General features: G+C 40.7%; 1 protein-coding gene across 8 annotated transcripts in view; it reads right to left on the bottom strand.

The window, feature by feature from the left end:
* LOC132378867 (inactive N-acetylated-alpha-linked acidic dipeptidase-like protein 2) overlaps window positions 1-17,460 on the bottom strand; it is a 937,774-nt gene that overhangs the window by 910,121 nt on the left and 10,193 nt on the right. For 2 of the 8 annotated variants that reach the window (XM_059946141.1, XM_059946148.1), the window contains exon 2: window positions 14,197-14,288. The exons of the other annotated variants lie outside the window; for them this stretch is intronic. The gene's annotated coding sequence lies outside the window, so the exon portion shown is untranslated. The remainder of the gene's footprint in view (window positions 1-14,196; window positions 14,289-17,460) is intronic. 8 annotated transcript variants of the gene reach the window in all.

The following is a 17,460-nucleotide window of genomic DNA, read 5'->3' on the forward strand; positions in this document are numbered from 1 at the left end:
CAGTGAAGAGTACTTGTGGTCATTCCCCTCAACAACAGGTATATCACTTTGGATAATATTACTGGATAGTATGTTGCCTCCCAGGTGCCAGGTTCAGGGATATCTTGGAGAGCCCCCTCAGTATTCTTAAGTGAGAGAATAAACAGCCAGAGGTCCTGGTGCACGTAGGTACTAATGACATAGGTAGGAGGAGTGATGAGGTTCTTCAATGTGAGTTCAAGCAGATAGGTGTTAAGTTAAAGGGCAGGATGACCAAGGTTGTGATCCGAGGATTGCTACCCAATACACATACTAGTGAGGCCAGATACAGAAAAATTATAGTTTAAAACATGGCTAAGGAGATGGTGCAGGAGGAAGGGCTTCAGATTTTTGGAGCATTTGACTCTTTTCTGGGGAAGGTGAGACCTATACAGAAGGAACAGTTTGCACCTGAACTGGAGGGGGGACTAATATTGGTGCCGGAAAGTTTGGTAATGCTACATTGTGGGGGGAGGATGCTAATCTAGAGTTGCAGGGGAACGGGGACCAGAGTGTCAGAATAGATAGTGGAGAGGTTGCGGAGACAGTTGTTGTTAAAGTCAGGTATCGAAAAGTTGCAACTAACGTCCTGAGCTGCACATGTTTCAATGCAAGTAGCGTAGGAAAGGCAAATGAGCTCACAATATAGATCAACATATGGAATTACGATATTGTAGCCACTAGTGAGACTTGGTTGCAAGAGGGGCAGGACTGGCAGCTCAGTGCATGGGTTCCATTGATTTAGATGCGACAGAGCGGGAGGGATGGCGTTATTATCCACAGAAAATGTCACGGCAGTGCTCAGTCTAGTGAGGCGTTAATGGGTAGAGCTGAGTAATAAGAAAGGTATGACCACATTAATGGGACTAAATTACAGACCACCCAACAATCTAAGCGATTTAGAGGAACAAATTTGTAAAGAGATCGCAGACTGTTGCAAGAAACGCAAGGTTGGTACAATAGGTGATTTTACCTTTGCACTTATCAACAGGATTCCCATACTGTAAAAGGACTACACAGTATAGAGTTTGTCAAATATGCTCAGGAAAGTTCTCTTGATCAGTACATCAAAGTCCCTTCAAAAGAATATATAATACTGGATGTCTAATAGGGAATGAGACAGACCAGGTGACAGAAGTTTGCGTAGGTGAACACTTTGCATCTGGTGATCACAACGCTATTAGTTTCAAAGTAAATACGTAAAGAGATAGGTCTGGTCCACGGATTGACAATCTAAATTGGAGAGAGGCTAATTTTGATAGTATCAGAAAGAATCTGGCAAGTGTGGACTGGAACATGCGGTTGTTTGGCAAAGGTATACTTGATAAATGGGAGGCCTCCAAAAGTGAAATTTTGAGAGTACAAAGCTTGTATGTGCTTGTCAGAATAAAAGGAAAAGACAGCAGGTGTAGGGAACCTCAGTTTTCAAAAGATATTGAGGCCCTGGTTAAGGAGAAAAAAGGAGGTGCATAGCAGGTACAGGCAGGTAGGAACAAGTAAGGTGCTTATGGAGTATAAGAATTGCAAGAGAACACTTAAGAAATCAGGAAGGCTGAAAGAACACAAGATTGTCCAAGGTGAAGGAAAATGCAAAGAGACTCTACAGATAAGTTAAAAGCAAAAGGACTGCAAGGGATAAAATTGTCCTCTGAAAGATCAGAATGGTCATCTATGTGTGGAGCCAAAAGAGATGTGGGATTTTTTGCATTTGTATTTACTCAGGAGATGGGCACAGAGTCTACAGAAATGAGGCAAAATGGCATCAACTTCATGGACTCTATATAGATTACAGAGGAGGTGGTATTTGCTGCTTTGAGGCAAATTAGGGTGGAAATTCCTCAGAGCCTGAAAGTGTTCCCTCGGACCCTGTGGGAGGCAAGTGCAGAAATTGATGGGGCCTTAGCAGAGATATTTAAAATCATCCTTAGCAACAGGTGAGGTGCTGGAGGATTGGATGATAGTCAATGTTGTTCTGCTATTTAAGAAAGGCTCTAAAAAGAAACCAGGAAATTATAGGCCGGTGGGTCTGACATCAACAGTGGGAAAGTTATTGGAAGTTATTCTAATGACAGGATATATGGCATTTGGATAGACATGGACTGATTAAGGATAGTTGCCATGGTTTCATGCCTATAGAGTCTTTGAGGAAGTTACCAAGAAAGTGGATGAAGGCAAGGCAGTGGGTGTTAGTAAGGCACTTGACAAGGTCCCACAAGGGAGGCTAGTCAAGAAGGTTCAATCGCTCAGCATTCACAATGAGGTGGTAACTTGAATTAGATATTGGTTTTGTGGGAGAAGCTAGAGTGGCAGTAAACGATTACCCCTCTAACTGGAAGCCTGTGACTAGTGAAGTGCCACAGGGATCTGTACTGGGTCTGTTGTTGCTGGTCATCTTTATCAATGAACTAGATAATAATGAGGTCAACTGGATCAGCAAATTTGAGGATGACACTAAGATTTGGGGTGTAGTGGACAGTGAGGAAGACTATCAGAGCAAATGGAAATTAATGTAGACAAATGCAAGGTGTTGCGCTTTAGTAGGACAAACCAGGGAAGGTCCAACACAGTGAATGATAGGGCACTGAGCAGTGCAGTAGAAGAGGGATCCAAGAAACCAAGTCTATAATTCATTGAAAGTGGCGTCACAGGTTGATAGGGTCGTTAAAAAAAAAAGCTTCTGGCATATTGGCCTTCATAATCAGTGTTTTCAGTGAAATGTTATATTGAAGTTATACAAGATATTGGTGAGGCCTAATCTAGAGTATTGTGTGCAGTTTTGGCCACCTATCTACAGGAAAGATGTAAATAAGGCTGAAAGAGTACAGAGAAAATTTACAAGGATGTTACCAGATATGGAGGACCCAAGTTAAATGGGAAGATTGAATAGGTAAGGACTTAATCTCCAATGTTCCAAGGAATGGAGAGAAGATTTGATAGAGGTACAGTATTCAAAATTATTAGGGGTATTGATAGGATAAATGTAAGTAGGCTTTTTCCACTGAGGTTTGGGTAAGCTACTACTAGAAATCATGGGTTAAAGGTGAAAGGTAAAGAGTTTAAGGAGAACATGAGGGGAAACTTCTTCATCTCGAGGGTGGTGAGCACGTGGAACAAGATGCCATTGAAAGTGGTGCAGACAGGCTCAATTTCAATGTTTAAGAGAGGTTTGGATAGGTAAATGGTTGGTGGGGGTATGGAGGGCTATTGTCCCAGTGCAGGTCAATGAGAGTAGGCAGCTTAAATGGCTCAGCACAAACTGGATGGGTCAAAGGGCCCATTTCTGTGCTGTACTTTTCTATGGGGGGGGGGGCGGGGAGGGAGAGAGCACGAGAGCTGAGGTCACTCTACTATGGAATATCAGACTGCATATATTCAAATAATTTTCTACAGTTACAACATATTTTCATTTCTACATTTACTGGACACATCAAACCAGAACCAAAATGCCAGAAGTTAAAGGGACCAAAGAAAGACTGCAAATGCTGGAAATCTGGATGAACACTGAAAATGCTGGAGAAACTCGAGGGTTAGGCAGCATCTACAGTGGGAAGGGAAAAGGACAGTCAACGTTTCAGGCTGAGACCCTTCATCAGGACCGGAAAGAAAGAGGGCAGAGTGTAAAACGGGGGGGGGTGGGTGAAGCAAGAGCTGGCAGGTTATAGGTGAATTCAGGTGAGGGGTGATAGGCAAGTGGTTGAAGCCAAGAGTGGAAATGACAAGAAGCAGAGGTGGAAGCAACTAAGGACTGAAGAAGATGGAATCTGATCGGAGAGGACAGTGAACTGTTAAATATTGGGAAGGAGGTAAGGAGGGGAACCGAATAGAGGAATGTATAGATGAAAGAAAAGGGATGACAAGCCTGGTTGGATAAGGGAAAACTGGAAGGGGGTGGGAGGTACCAGAAGTTAGAAAAATCCACGTTCATGCCTAAACTTTCATCCAAATGATGAAAGGTTGAATTAAAATAAAGTCCATTATTATAACTCAAATATAAACATGCCGTCCTTGCCATCAAATTGGAAAAATGGATTGTGCAGATAACAGCAAGAGAAAAAAAGTGACCAGAATGAGGTGAGCAAACCCGAGAGCTAATTAGTTAAACAATGAAATGCCTGAAAGCCAAAAACTCAGATTACAGAAATACAATGAAATGCCTGAGCTCGTGTTGTCAAAAGGCACTTTCAACTGTCCCCAAATATCTGCTAAAAGAGACAATTAAGAACACATTAAATAGAATTAAAGAATTGGAATGAATTTAAAGATAAATTAAAACTGATAAAATTTAATTAAGAACTTTACATTTAGTAAAATTAGGAAAAAATCTTCTCCCATTCAGAATGGGAACCCCACTTAAATAAGTATGGTTGCTTTTTCATTCATTGCCCTTTACAAATGGCTGTTAGTAAGCTGCAAATCTAGATACAATATATGTTGATCTCCCCAACTCATCATGACTAGTCTCCATTCCGGACCCCATCAGTAACTTGCTCCCACAACCTTATGCACTCACTTTCAAGAACTCTTCATTTTATGCTCTCGATATTTATTCCTTTTTTTCTTTTATATTTGCACGTTGTCTTTTGCACATTGATTATCTGTCCTATTGGGTGCAGGCTTTCATTGATTCTACTGTGTTTCTTAGATTTAGTATACACCCATAAAAATGAATCTCAGGGTTGTATATGGTGACATACATGTACTTTGACAATAAATTTACTTTGAACTTTTAACTATGCCGAGAACTGTATTGAATCAGGTTGCCTGACATGCTGGCATCCACGATTCAGTGTTCTTTTGTATGGTCTGAATGATACTAACCATCATATGAGTAACAGCATAATACACTTTACTGGCTCATAAAGGATTGTAGTCTTGGGTATATTTTTTTGAGAACACAGCCCTCAACAGTGTTGATGAGCAAAGGGATCCTGGGGTCCAAGTTCATAGCTCCCTGAAGGTAGCCACACTGCTTGATAGAATGGTTAAGGCGGCATATGGCATGTTTGCCTTCAATAGTCATTGCATTGAGTACAAAAGTCAACAACTTATGTCGCATCTTTATAAATCTCTAGTTAGGCAGCATCTGGAAAATTGAGAACAGCTCTGGTTGCTCCATTAATTAGTAATTTTAATTGGTTTGGCACAACGTTGTGTGCTGAAGGGCTTGTTCCTGTGCTGCACTGGTCTATGTTCTATACTAAATTCATTTGGATTCCAAGATGCAGAAATCATAAAAAACTGAGCTTGTTCTTCCCTTCTCCTAAGGCATAGATAAAGTAGTTGGGTGCATCATATAAAATTCATGAGGTTTTCTGCACAGAGATAGGGAAGTTGCTACAAAAATTGCTCTCCAGGGTATTATAAAATGGAGCATGGCTACACAACCTGTCAGAAAAACTCAAATGCATAAATGTTAAATTTGTTAAAGTTGAGTTAAATTTGGGGAAACATTGAACCTTGGGCTCTAAATGGAACAGGCTAATTCATCCATGGTTGAATCGTGATGAACAAACCAGATCACAGCTTGGATTCAATACAATGACCATTGAAGAGAGAACAGAAACCAAGGCTGAGAACAGACCAGGAGAAACAGGAGTCTGAAGAATCCCCAGCAAAGGCCACTGAAAGAACCATAGAACATTACAGCACAGTACAGGCCCTTCAGCCCTCCATGTTGTGCCAACCCATATAATCCTTAAAAAGATACTAAACACACACTACCCCATAACCCTCCATTTTTCTTTCATCCATGTGCCTGTCTAAGAGGCTCTTAAATACCCCTAATGTTTTAGCCCTCACCCTCATCCCTGGCAAGTCATTCCAGGCACTCACAACCCTCTGTGTAAAAAACTTGCCCCGATGTTTCCCCCAAACTTCCCTCCCTTAATTTGGTACATATGCGCACTGGTGTTTGTTATTGGTGCCCTGGGAAACAGGTACTGGCTAGCCACCCTATCTATGCCTCTCATAATCTTGTAGACCTCTATCAAGTCCCCTCTCATTCTTCTACGCTCCAAAGAGAAAAGTCCCAGCTCTGCCAACCTTGCTTCCTATGATTTGTTCTCCAAACCAGACAACATCCTGGTAAATCTCCTCTGCACCCTCTCCATAACTTCCACATCCTTCCTATAATGAGGTGACCAGAATTAAACACAATTCTCTAAGTGTGGTCTCACCAGAGATTTGTAGAGATGCAACATGACCTCGCTACTCTTGAACTCAATCCCCCTGTTAATGAAGTCTAGCATCCCATAGGCCTTCTTAACTACCCTACCAACCTGTGCAGCGACCTTGAGGGATGTTTGGATTTCAACCCCAAGTTCCCTTTGAAAGCTGCAAACTATTGCAGCCATAAGCCAAAGGAACAATCTTTCCCTCTGAAAGTTGAGTAAATGACCAGACTGACAAGGCTAAACAAAGAGTACTGGGTTCAGATAAATTGCAATACTTAATTTGGATGTAGTTAACTGCAGTTTTAATTTCACACCAAGAGTGCTGATGGTGAAGAAAGTGAATATTGAATATAGTGGACAAGGTGCCAAATATTACAGATCACCTTGTGCTGAATGAGGTTGGACTTGAGGGTTATTAGAATTGCTCTCATCCAGCAAGTGGAGGGTGTTGTCCAACCCCAAATGTGCCTTGTAAATAAACACTTGAATGATCAATTATCAGGAACAAGAGTCCCTTGGTACAGGATAGCTATTTACTTTTGTACCTGATCCATTTAAGTCATTGATTAATGGCAACACACTGAATGTTGAACACAATTATGGTGAAGTCCTTGACAATCAACACTAAGTGGTTACATTTCATCTTGCTGCAGATGATTATTGCTTATAATTTATGTAGTATGGATGTTACCTGCCACTTACTATCCTGTGCATAACTACTATCCAGAACTTGCTGCATTTGCTAAGGAGATACAACACCAAATATTCCCACTTCATGCCTAATCATGGAGGAAGGCAATTGATGAGCAGCTGAAGGCGGCTGGTCTAAGCCAATGCTTTGAGAAGCTTTTGCAGCAATGTCAGAGGCTGATGATTGAACTCAATCAAATATCTTCACTGGCTGGAGGCATGCTTCATTCCAAAGGAGAAGTAATTCAACGTCTTGATTCCCATAAACTTAGGGTATTCAATACTCAAGCAATAAACATACACAAACGATGGAGCAATAAACATGTCAGCATGAACAGAGTTCATTGCAGCTTTTCAATATGAAAATTAATACAATTAATAAATGACAAACATTAAATAAAAGTACTTTCCATATCTAATGCTTATTTTAGACTAGTGCACTTGTGTTGATAAAAACATTATAGGTTTCCTGGTTATATTTAATTAAGGCATTACTATTTCAGATGCCATATACATTTCAGACAATTTATTTAAAATTAAACACATCCAAACCCCTCTTCTCCAGAACTCCACAACAATTCATCTGGATTGTAACAAATGATTCCCTTGGATCATTATGCTCTCTGGCACTCTAATGCATGTGTTTCTGAAGAGTTTACAAATCATTAGTTTTTATGATAAAAACATAATAAACAATGTAAAAGTCTGCTTAAATAAATATGTAACTATTTTTGTTCTGTAAAACCAAACTATCAAAAATCTGTCAATATTATCTTAAGACAAATGTGATTCTCCCTTTGGCTCTATCATTCAGTCCTTTATAGTTATGGGAACTGTAATGTCAAATATAATTTAAAAGGGAAACTCCTTGCACGTGCTGATTTAATAAAACAGATAAAAACTATTTTATTGAAAAACCTTCTAAACATTAACTGTAAAGATGCGTTATAAGAAAATGATACTTATTAAAATGAAGAAAATATAAGTAAAGTCCATTTAAAAAAGAGATTAACATGAACACTAGAGTCCATTTCATCCATTTGAACGATGTTAAATAAAAACATTTTCTCATATTTGTCATCCAACTCACTTATGAATGAGTCCAAGATTTTTGGGCCCATTACACTGACCGGGAAGACAATCCTTGAAGCACACAGTGCCTATAAAAAGTATTCACCCCCCCCCCCCACTTTGGAAGTTTTCATGTTTTATTGTTTTACAACATTGAATCACAGTGGATTTGATTTGGCTTTTTTTGATATTGATCAACAGAAACGGCTCTTTTGTGTCAAAGTAAAAACAAATTTCTACTAATTTGTCTGAACTTATTACAATTTATTAAACACAAAATAATTATTTGCTTAAGTATACACCCTCTCCAAGTCAGTATTTAATAGACAAGTTTGGCAGCAATCACAGCCTTGAGTCTGCGTGGAAAGGTCTCTATCAGCTTTGCACATCAGGACACTGCAATTTACCTTCTACCTTCACAAGCCTTCCAAGGCCTGCTGCAGTGAAGCATCCCCGCAGCATGATGTGACCACCACCATGCTTCCTGGTAGGGATGGCTTGTTTCTGATGTGCGGTGTTTGGCTTTTGCCAAACATAGCATTAAGTCTTATGGCCAAAAAGCTCAACTTTGGTTTCATCAGAACATAAAACCTTCTTCCAGATGACGTCAGAGTCTTCCACATCCCTTCTGGCAAATAGTCACATAATCTCACATGAGATTTCATGTGACTATTTTTCCAACAGTGACTTTCTCTTTGCCACTCTCCCATAAAGCTGTGACTGGTGAACACTTGGGCAACAGTTGTTGTATTTGCAGTGTCTCCATTTCAGCCACTGCAGCTTGTAACTCCTCCAGAGTTATTATAGGGTTCTTGGTGGCCTCCCTCACTAGTCCCCTTCTTGCACAGTCACTCAGTTTTTGAGAATGACCTGCTCTAAGCAAATTTAAAGCTGTGCCATATTCTTTCCATTTCTTCATGTACTCCAAGGGATAGTCAGTGACTCAGAAATATTCTTACATCCATCTCCTGACTTACACTTTTCAATACATTTTTCATGGAGTTACTTGGGTGTTCTTTTGTCTTCACGGTGTAGTTTTTGCCAGGATACTGACTGACCAACAATTGGACCTTACAGATACAGGTGTATTTTTACTATAATCAATTGAAACACCTTGATTGCACACAGGTCTCCAAAAACAGATCTCCTTTTAACTAATTATATGACTTCCAGAACCAATTGACTACACTAGTGATGATTTGTTGTGTCATATTAAAGGGGCTGAACACTTAGGCAATTATTTTTGTGTAATTAATTTAGATCGCCTTGTAGAGATCCATTTTCACTTTGATATTAGTCTTTTCCAGTTGATCAGTATCAAAAAAGCCACATTTTTTCAAACAGTGATTCAATATTGTAAAACAATAAAATATGAAAACTTCTAAGGGAGTGAGTACTTTTTGTAGGCACTGTATATCCAAGTAAAGTCCTATCAATTCAAAAATTCAAAGTATATTTATTATCAAACTATTATTTGATGCAGTTTATGACCCTGAGATTTGCCTTCCCCCAAGCGGCCACAAAACATCAAAAGAAACCATGGAAACCCAAAGAAAAACATCAAACACCCAACACGTTAAAAAAAAGAACAAATCAAGCGAGAAACACAGAATATGAAACACCAACCTACAAATCATACATCTACCCTCCACTTTCCTATCAGCAATTTTAATTTATGCCACTTACTTCATTCTCCATACATTGAAATAGTATTCAATGTTCCATGAATAAAATTGCTTTCAATCCCAAAAGTGTTTTTTCTATTAATTCTCAAAGTCACCCTAATAAAGATTCTCTGCCAATTTCCTCCATAGCTTGAATATTTTCCTCAGTCGTGTATAATATGAGCAAGTGCAGGCCTTAAAGCTCCTGAGCCACCTTCTTTGTTCAACAAAGAAAAGCTCATTTTCCCATTTGATCCCTATGCAAGTCAACGTGTAAAAAAAAATCTCCTCCACATTCTCCATCAGCACAGGTGCACCACAAGGCTGCCTGCATAGTCCCTTTCTCCACTTGCTTTGAACTTATGACTGGGTGGCTAAGCACAGCTCCAAAACATTGAACTGGCTGAGTAGTGCCATCACAACAATCTCTTACTTAACATCAGCAAGGAGCTGATTGTCGACTTCCAGAAGAGAAAACCAGAAGTTCATGAGGTACCATATTCCTCATCGGGGGATCAGAAGTGGAGAGGGTCAGCAACTTTAAATTCCCCATTGTTATAATTTCAGAGGACCTGTCCTGGGCCCAGCCCACAAGTGCAGTTAACAGAAAGCATGACAGCACCTTCCTTAGGAGTTTGAGAAGATTTGGCACGACATCTAAAACTTTGAAACACTTGTATAGATGTGTGATAGAGAGAATACTGATAGGCCTCATCACAGCCTAGTACGGAAACAACCATGACCGTGAAAAGAGAATCCTACAAAAGGTAGTGGATACAACCTGGTTCATCACAGGTAACATCCTCCCCACCATTGTGAACATCTACATGAAATGTTCTCACAGGAAAGCAGCATCCATCATCATTAATGCTGCCATCAGGAAAAAGGTACAGGAGCCTTAGAACTCACTCCGCCAAGTTCAGGAACAATTATTACCCCTCAACCATTAGGCTCTTGAATCAAATGGGATAACTTCACTTGTCCAATCACTGAAACAGGACAACCTATGAACTCATTTTCAAAGACCCTTCATCTCATGCTCTCAATATTTTAATGCTTATTTATTATTGTTATTTATTTATTTTTGGATTTGCGTAGTTTGTTGTCTTTTTCACACTGGTTGCCCAACTGGTGAGGTCTTTTCTTGATTCTATTGTGGTCATTGGATTCATTGAGTATGCCTGGAAGAAAATTAATCTAAGGTTTGTATATATTCAGCAACCTGCTGAATTCCAAATTATCCACAACCATGTGAATGAAGGAATATGCCCTCATCACTGACCAAAATAGCTAATACACTACACTGTGATTTTGTCCCCTTAATCAGGTTGTGAGCCAGAAGGTACAATTCCATAGCATCTTCCTTGTGCAATTCCTTTAAAATTCAATTGCTTTGAAATTTGAGCGATGTTGTGCCATGTTTCATATATCACTGGACTCTTTACATTGAACAATTAAACAGGTCAAACTGCATGAAATTCATGATTCTTCTACATCTAAATCCTCCATTCATCTGATGTGCTAATAAATGGACAAGCCTGGATTTGCATAATTTATTTTTTATATATTTATTGAGATTTAGTGCAGAATAGTCCCTTCAAGCCACGTCACCCAGCATCCCCCTATTTAACACTAGCCTAATCATGGGACAATTTACAATGGTCCATTAACCTACCAACCAGTACGTTTTTGGACCACAGGAAGAAGCAGAGCACCCAGAGAAAACTCACACGATCACGCGCAGAACATACAAACTCCTTACAGACAGTGGTGGGAAATAAACCCGGGTCACTGGTTCTGTAAAGCATTATGGTAACCACTTCACTACCATACCCCCATGGAATTACTTCCATGCTCAGATACTTGCCTTTCAGTGATGTCTCACATCCTATCCTAAGCCTGCAACCTCTGATCGATTTGTCAATCTGAACTCTGGCCCTACCATTTATGTGCCAACCAGACCCCAAACAACAGACCTTCTGCAACCCCACAACACTCGGAATCACCAACCCTTCCCATCCAAACATCAGTCTCCTCAACAGCACCATCTCCCAAATACTGATTCTTATTCCCTTCTCACAACTAACAATCACCCTCTCTGAGAACTAAATTTCTCTGTCCGCATAATCCCTCGCAGCCAGTCTTCACCCCAAGCGTTAACCATTCAGCTCACCAAGTACCCACAAATCTTTACCCACCGATCAGCCCCAATCCTTCTACCTGTAACACCCTAGTTATGATTTTTACAGCTATGCTGTATTTGAGCAATTCTGTAAGAGCCGTCTGTACTGCTTTCAGTTTGTTTGGGTTTGAGCTGCGATAAGAAGCTTTGCTGTTCAACTTGGGAAAGTGCTGTCAGCCGATCAGGAGAGTGGAGTTCGGAGCAGGTTCTGGAGAACACTGGGTTGAAGATCTTTGTTGGCGGGAGCTGGGAGAGGGCAGGAGGAAAGATGGCTAAGGATGCCGTCCCTGTTGTACAAGGTGCTTTGTGCAGATGAATGGCTTCAAGAAGGAAGAACCAATACTCCTGTGGGAGACCTGTTTGTTCGAGATGGATTTTGAGCGATGTTCAGAAAGTGGTGCGTGCTTTCACACAGACCAAGGGTCCAGCGCGTGAGTGACAGGCAAGTTCAAGATGAGCTCCAACTTAATTGCACATCTGACTGTTTAAGAGTAATGGGCCCTTGTTGATTTTTTTCTTTCTTTCATTTAATAACTATTTGCTTAAATTAACATTCTTAAATATACTCCTTTATAATGGTATGCAGAGTACAATTTGGTATTTCTTGCCGGGGGCAGTAAATCACACAGCATTCACATTCACACACAAAATGCTGGTGGAACTCAGCATCTATAGGGAGAAGCAGTGTCGACGTTTCAGGCCAAGACTCTTCGTCAGGACTAACTGAAAGGAAAGGTACTAAGAGATTTGAAAGTAGAAGAGGGAGGGGGAAATGTGAAATGACAGGAGAAGACTGGAGGGGGTGGGGTGAAGCTGAGAGCCAGAAAGGTGATTGGCAAAAGGGATACAGAGCTGGAGAAGGGAAAGGATCATGGGATGGGAGGCCTAGGGAGAAAGAAGGGGGGGGAGGGGAGAACCAAAGGGAACAGGCAAAGAGTGATTGTGAGAGGGGCAGAGAGAGAAAAAAAGAGGGTGGAAAATAAATAAATCAGAGATGGGGTAAGGAGGGGAGGAGGGGCATTAATGGAAGTTAGAGAAGACAATGTTCATGCCATCATGTTGGAGGCTACCCAGGCAGAATACAAGGTGTTGTTCTTCCAACCCGAGTGTGGCTTCATCTTGACAGTAGAGGAGGGCATGGATAGACATATCAGAATGGGAATGGGATATGGAATTAAAATGTGCGGCCACTGGGAGATCCTGCTTTATCTGGCGGACAGAGCGTAGGTATTCAGCTAAATGGTCTCCCAGTCTGCATCGTGTCTCACCAATATATAGAAGGTTACACCGGGAGCACCAGACGCAGTATACCACACCAACCGACTCACAGGTGAAGTGTCGCCTCACCTGGAAGGACTGGCTGGGGCCCTGAATGGTGGTGAGGGAGGAAGTGTAAGGGCAGGTGTAGCACTTGCTACACCCAAGAAAGGTGGGTCTCTCACTGCGGAATCCAGTGGCTGTCAGCGAGCGGCTAATGAGCCGGTTTTCCAGAGAAACCTAGTAAAAGTGGGTTTCATACCTACTGACCAACACAGCACCCTTTCCTATTCTCCACCATTCCCACTGTCATATTAATACCCATCTGACTTTCTTCACATGCTCCACAATGGCAAACAACAGACCCTTTTAAGTGCAATACAAAACTATGAACCTTGTGTACTATAACTTTTCCAGCAGCTGTCCCTTAAATATGACATTGATCAAAAGTGTTTAAAATGCCTTTTGAAGTTTTAAAAAGTGCCACCCACCCCAGATATTCTCTCTTCTCTGCTCTCCTAGTGGGCAGAAGATGAAAAGCCTGAAAGCACACACCTCCAAACTTAAGGAACTCTTCTATCCCACTCTTGAACGGTATTCTTGCACAGTAAGATGGACTCTTGGCATCACAATTTACCTTGTTATGATCTCGGACTTTACCTGTGCCACATATATTTAGTAGGCTTTTACAATTTATCCTGCATTTTTATTGTTTTACCTGATTATAACTCAATGCGCTGTGTAATTATTTGATCTGTATAAACAGTATACAAGACATGCTTTTCACTATATCTTAGTACTGGTGACAATATTAAACCAATACTAATACTCCCTTCATAGCTTATTTGTTATCAATTAGACTTGGATACTATACACTTCATAGAAGTCTCAACATTGGTTTCAGCTGATCACTAACACTGCACAGATTCTCCTTAGTAATCGTAAGCCATTCGGAAATTGCTCATTTACCATTTTCTTCCACTGTTCTTTGTTCTTTGGTCAACTTTTACCAATCCTCTTGCATCATAACCACATGAACATATTTTGTATAAAATTCTTGTCACTCTGGTCCATTGACTTAACATTCAATCCAAAACTTCCTGGCTACAGTGAGCTACCCCCTCATTAAGTGTGCACTAACCTTGTGGAAATCTGTTAGTGAGAACTTTGATGCAGAAGCTGTCTCAACCATGATTATTGAGGCTCTTCAGAGCAATGCATCGCATGATGGAGCTGCCAACACAGAGACTTGCCTTAAAATCTTTGATAAGTAACTAAGCCATACCTCAACACAGCCAGCTGGCAAAAATTTAAATATTTCTACAGCCCCTTACATTCAAAAATATTCCAAAACTTCAAAATTAATCAATCAAGAAAATTTTAACTTGATTTAAGTTAAACCATAGAAAATAACCCAAAAGTATGCATACACATAATTTGTTTTCAGAACATTAGGTAAAACACACCTTAGTTCCTTGCTGTTATTCCTCTCCACTGAAATAAACAACATTGCCACTTTTGAACCATGCCCAAGGTGCTACTTAGCCAGTGGTCAGACTCCCCAAGACAGAAGTACATGTTTTGCTATTCCATGGAAACCCCAGCAATGACGTGTCAGTAAGTTCAGGACCCTCATATTCACACAAGCTTGTGCACATATCCTGAATTCTTTGACACTTTTCATTGAAAAATGCCTCCAGTTCAATGCACTCTTACTGGCATTATCTGGAAAATCCTGATTAATATTAAGAACAGAATCAATTATCACCCTCACATCATTTCTACCACACATTTCTTGCCCCTCGATAATACAAATTTTATGGATAACATTTCTTAAGGTTGCTGCATCAAGGCATACGCTTTCATTCACAAAATATCCATTAAATAAAACATTATTTCATCAACCTCATCAACAGTGCCTTGTGCTTCTGGTTTGAACAAGTGCAACTCTCAAAACAAAATTGAAAGCAAGGAGCCATTAGTACTTTATTGGCAAATGACACAAATTCTGACTGTGAGTGTCCAACTATGTGCTGCAAAACACAATTTATGTACTTTGCTTCCTTGCAAAATATTGTCTAACTAAAAATGAACCTTCTTTAAGACTGAGGAAACAGTTTTATCTTCCTCAGAAGCTCCTTCAGCCAACAGGAAAATAATTATTCAACACGATTTCCTTTTTCAACTATGGCTGACAATAAGGACAAGCTTTTGAAAAACCTCTCTAAATATTTTCATGACACTCTGTCATGTAATTCAAGTTTTTGCCATGGTTGACTTTAACTTCCCTAACACACACACTGCTGGAGGAACTCAGCAGGCCAGGCCACACCTATGGAAAAGAGTAAACAGTTGATGCTTCAGGCTGAGACCGTTCATCAGGACGAGAGAAAAAAGACGAAAAATCAAAAAGTAAGAAGGTGGGGGGAGGGGAGGAAGAAGCACAAGGTGGTAGGTGATAGATAAAACTGGGTGGGGGGTGAGGTGAAAATAGAGCTGGGGTTGATTGGTAAAAGAGATAAAGAGCTGGAAAAGGGGGAATTTGATAGAAGAGGAAAGCCATGGGAGAAAGGGAAAGGGGGGAGGTGATGGGCAGGTAAGGAGATAAGGTAAGAAAGGGAAATGGGGAATCGGGAAGGGGGAAGGGGGGGAGCAATTACTGGAAGTTCAAGGAAACAAAGTTCACGCCATCAGGTTAGAGGCTACCCAGACGGAATACAAGATTTTGCTCCTCCAACCTGAGTGGGGCCTCATCGCAGCAGTAGAGAAGGCCATGGACTGGCATGTCGGATGTAGAGGTAAGAGATCTCGGAGTGGGTGAGCATCTTAGAGGCAGCGACCACAATCCCCAAACTCTACCATTGCTTTGTACAGCAACTGAAGCAAATGGCTTAGGAAAGTACTTAATTGGAGAAAGGCGAACTATGATGCCACCAGACATAAACTTGGGAGCGTAAATTAGAAACAGATGTACACAGGGAAATGCACAATAGAAATATGGAGGTTATTTAGGGGGCACTTGCAGTTCTAGCTAAGTTTGGCCCACTGAGGCAGGGAAAGGGCGGTTGGGGAAGGGAGCCATTGTTGACAAGAGATGTGGAACATCTAGTCAAGAGAAAGAAGGAAGCATACTTAGGAAGCAAGGATCAGACAGTGCTCGAGTTACAATGTAGCCAGGAAGAAGCTTAAGTCCCCAGGGCCAGGTGCCATATACCCCATACCCTAGGTTACTATGGGAAATGAGGAATAGATTATTACACCTTTAGCGATGATCTTTTTGCTCTCACTGGCTACAGAGTAGTACCAGAATATTGGAGGGTGGCAAATGTTATTTCTTACTTCAAGAAACATAATCTGGATAACCCTGGGAATTATAGACCAGTGAGACACCCGTCATGGTAAGCAAACTATTGCAAGATGATTCTTCGAGACATGATTTACAAGCTTTTAAAGAAATGGTCTGATGAGGGATAGTCAACATGGCTTTGTGACAGGCAAGTCATGCCTCACAAGCCTGACTGAATTATTTGAGGAAGTGAATAAACAACTTGATGAGGACACTAGAACAGTGGATGTGGTGCATATGCATTTTAGTAAGGCATTTGACAAGGTTACTCACAGTAGGCTCAATCAGAGGCATGAGATCCAGGGAAATTTAGCCGTGTGGATTCAGAACTGGCTTGTTCACAGAAGGTAGTGGGTGATTGAAGGTAGAGCATCGGTGACTGCAGAGATATGTTCTGGGACACTGCTACATGTGATTTTTTTTAAATAAATGCTTTGGATAACGAAGTGAAAGGGTGGGCTAGTAGGTTTGCAGATGGCACAAAGGTTGGTGGTGTTGCAAATAGTGTTGATTGTTGAAGGGTTACAATGGGACATTCATCAGATGCAAAGCTGCACTGAGAAATGCCAGATGGAAAAGTGCTTGGATAGTCAAATTTGAAGGCAGAATACAGTGTTAATGGGAGGATTCTTAGCAGTGAGAAGAAATGGAAGGTTCAGAATCAGGTTTATTATCACTGGCATGTGACGTGAAATTTGTTAACTTAGCAGCAGCAGTTCAATGCGATACATAATCTAGCAGAGGGAGAAAAAATAAAATAATAATAAGTAAATCAATTACAGTATACATATATTGAATAGATTTAAAAAACGTGCAAAAATACAGAAATACTATATATTTAAAAACTGAGGTAGTGTCCAAGGGTTCAAAGTCCATTTAGGAATTGGATGACAGAGGAGAAGAAGGTGTTCCTGAGTCACTGAGTGTGTGCCTTCAGGCTTCTGTACCTCCTACCTGATGGTAACAGTGAGAAAAGGTCATGCCCTGGGTGCTGGAGGTCCTTAATAATGGATGATGCCTTTCTGAGACACCGCTTCTGATGATGCCCTGGGTACTTTG

The sequence above is a fragment of the Hypanus sabinus genome, chromosome 2, assembly GCF_030144855.1.
Source record: "Hypanus sabinus isolate sHypSab1 chromosome 2, sHypSab1.hap1, whole genome shotgun sequence".
NCBI lineage: Eukaryota > Metazoa > Chordata > Chondrichthyes > Myliobatiformes > Dasyatidae > Hypanus > Hypanus sabinus.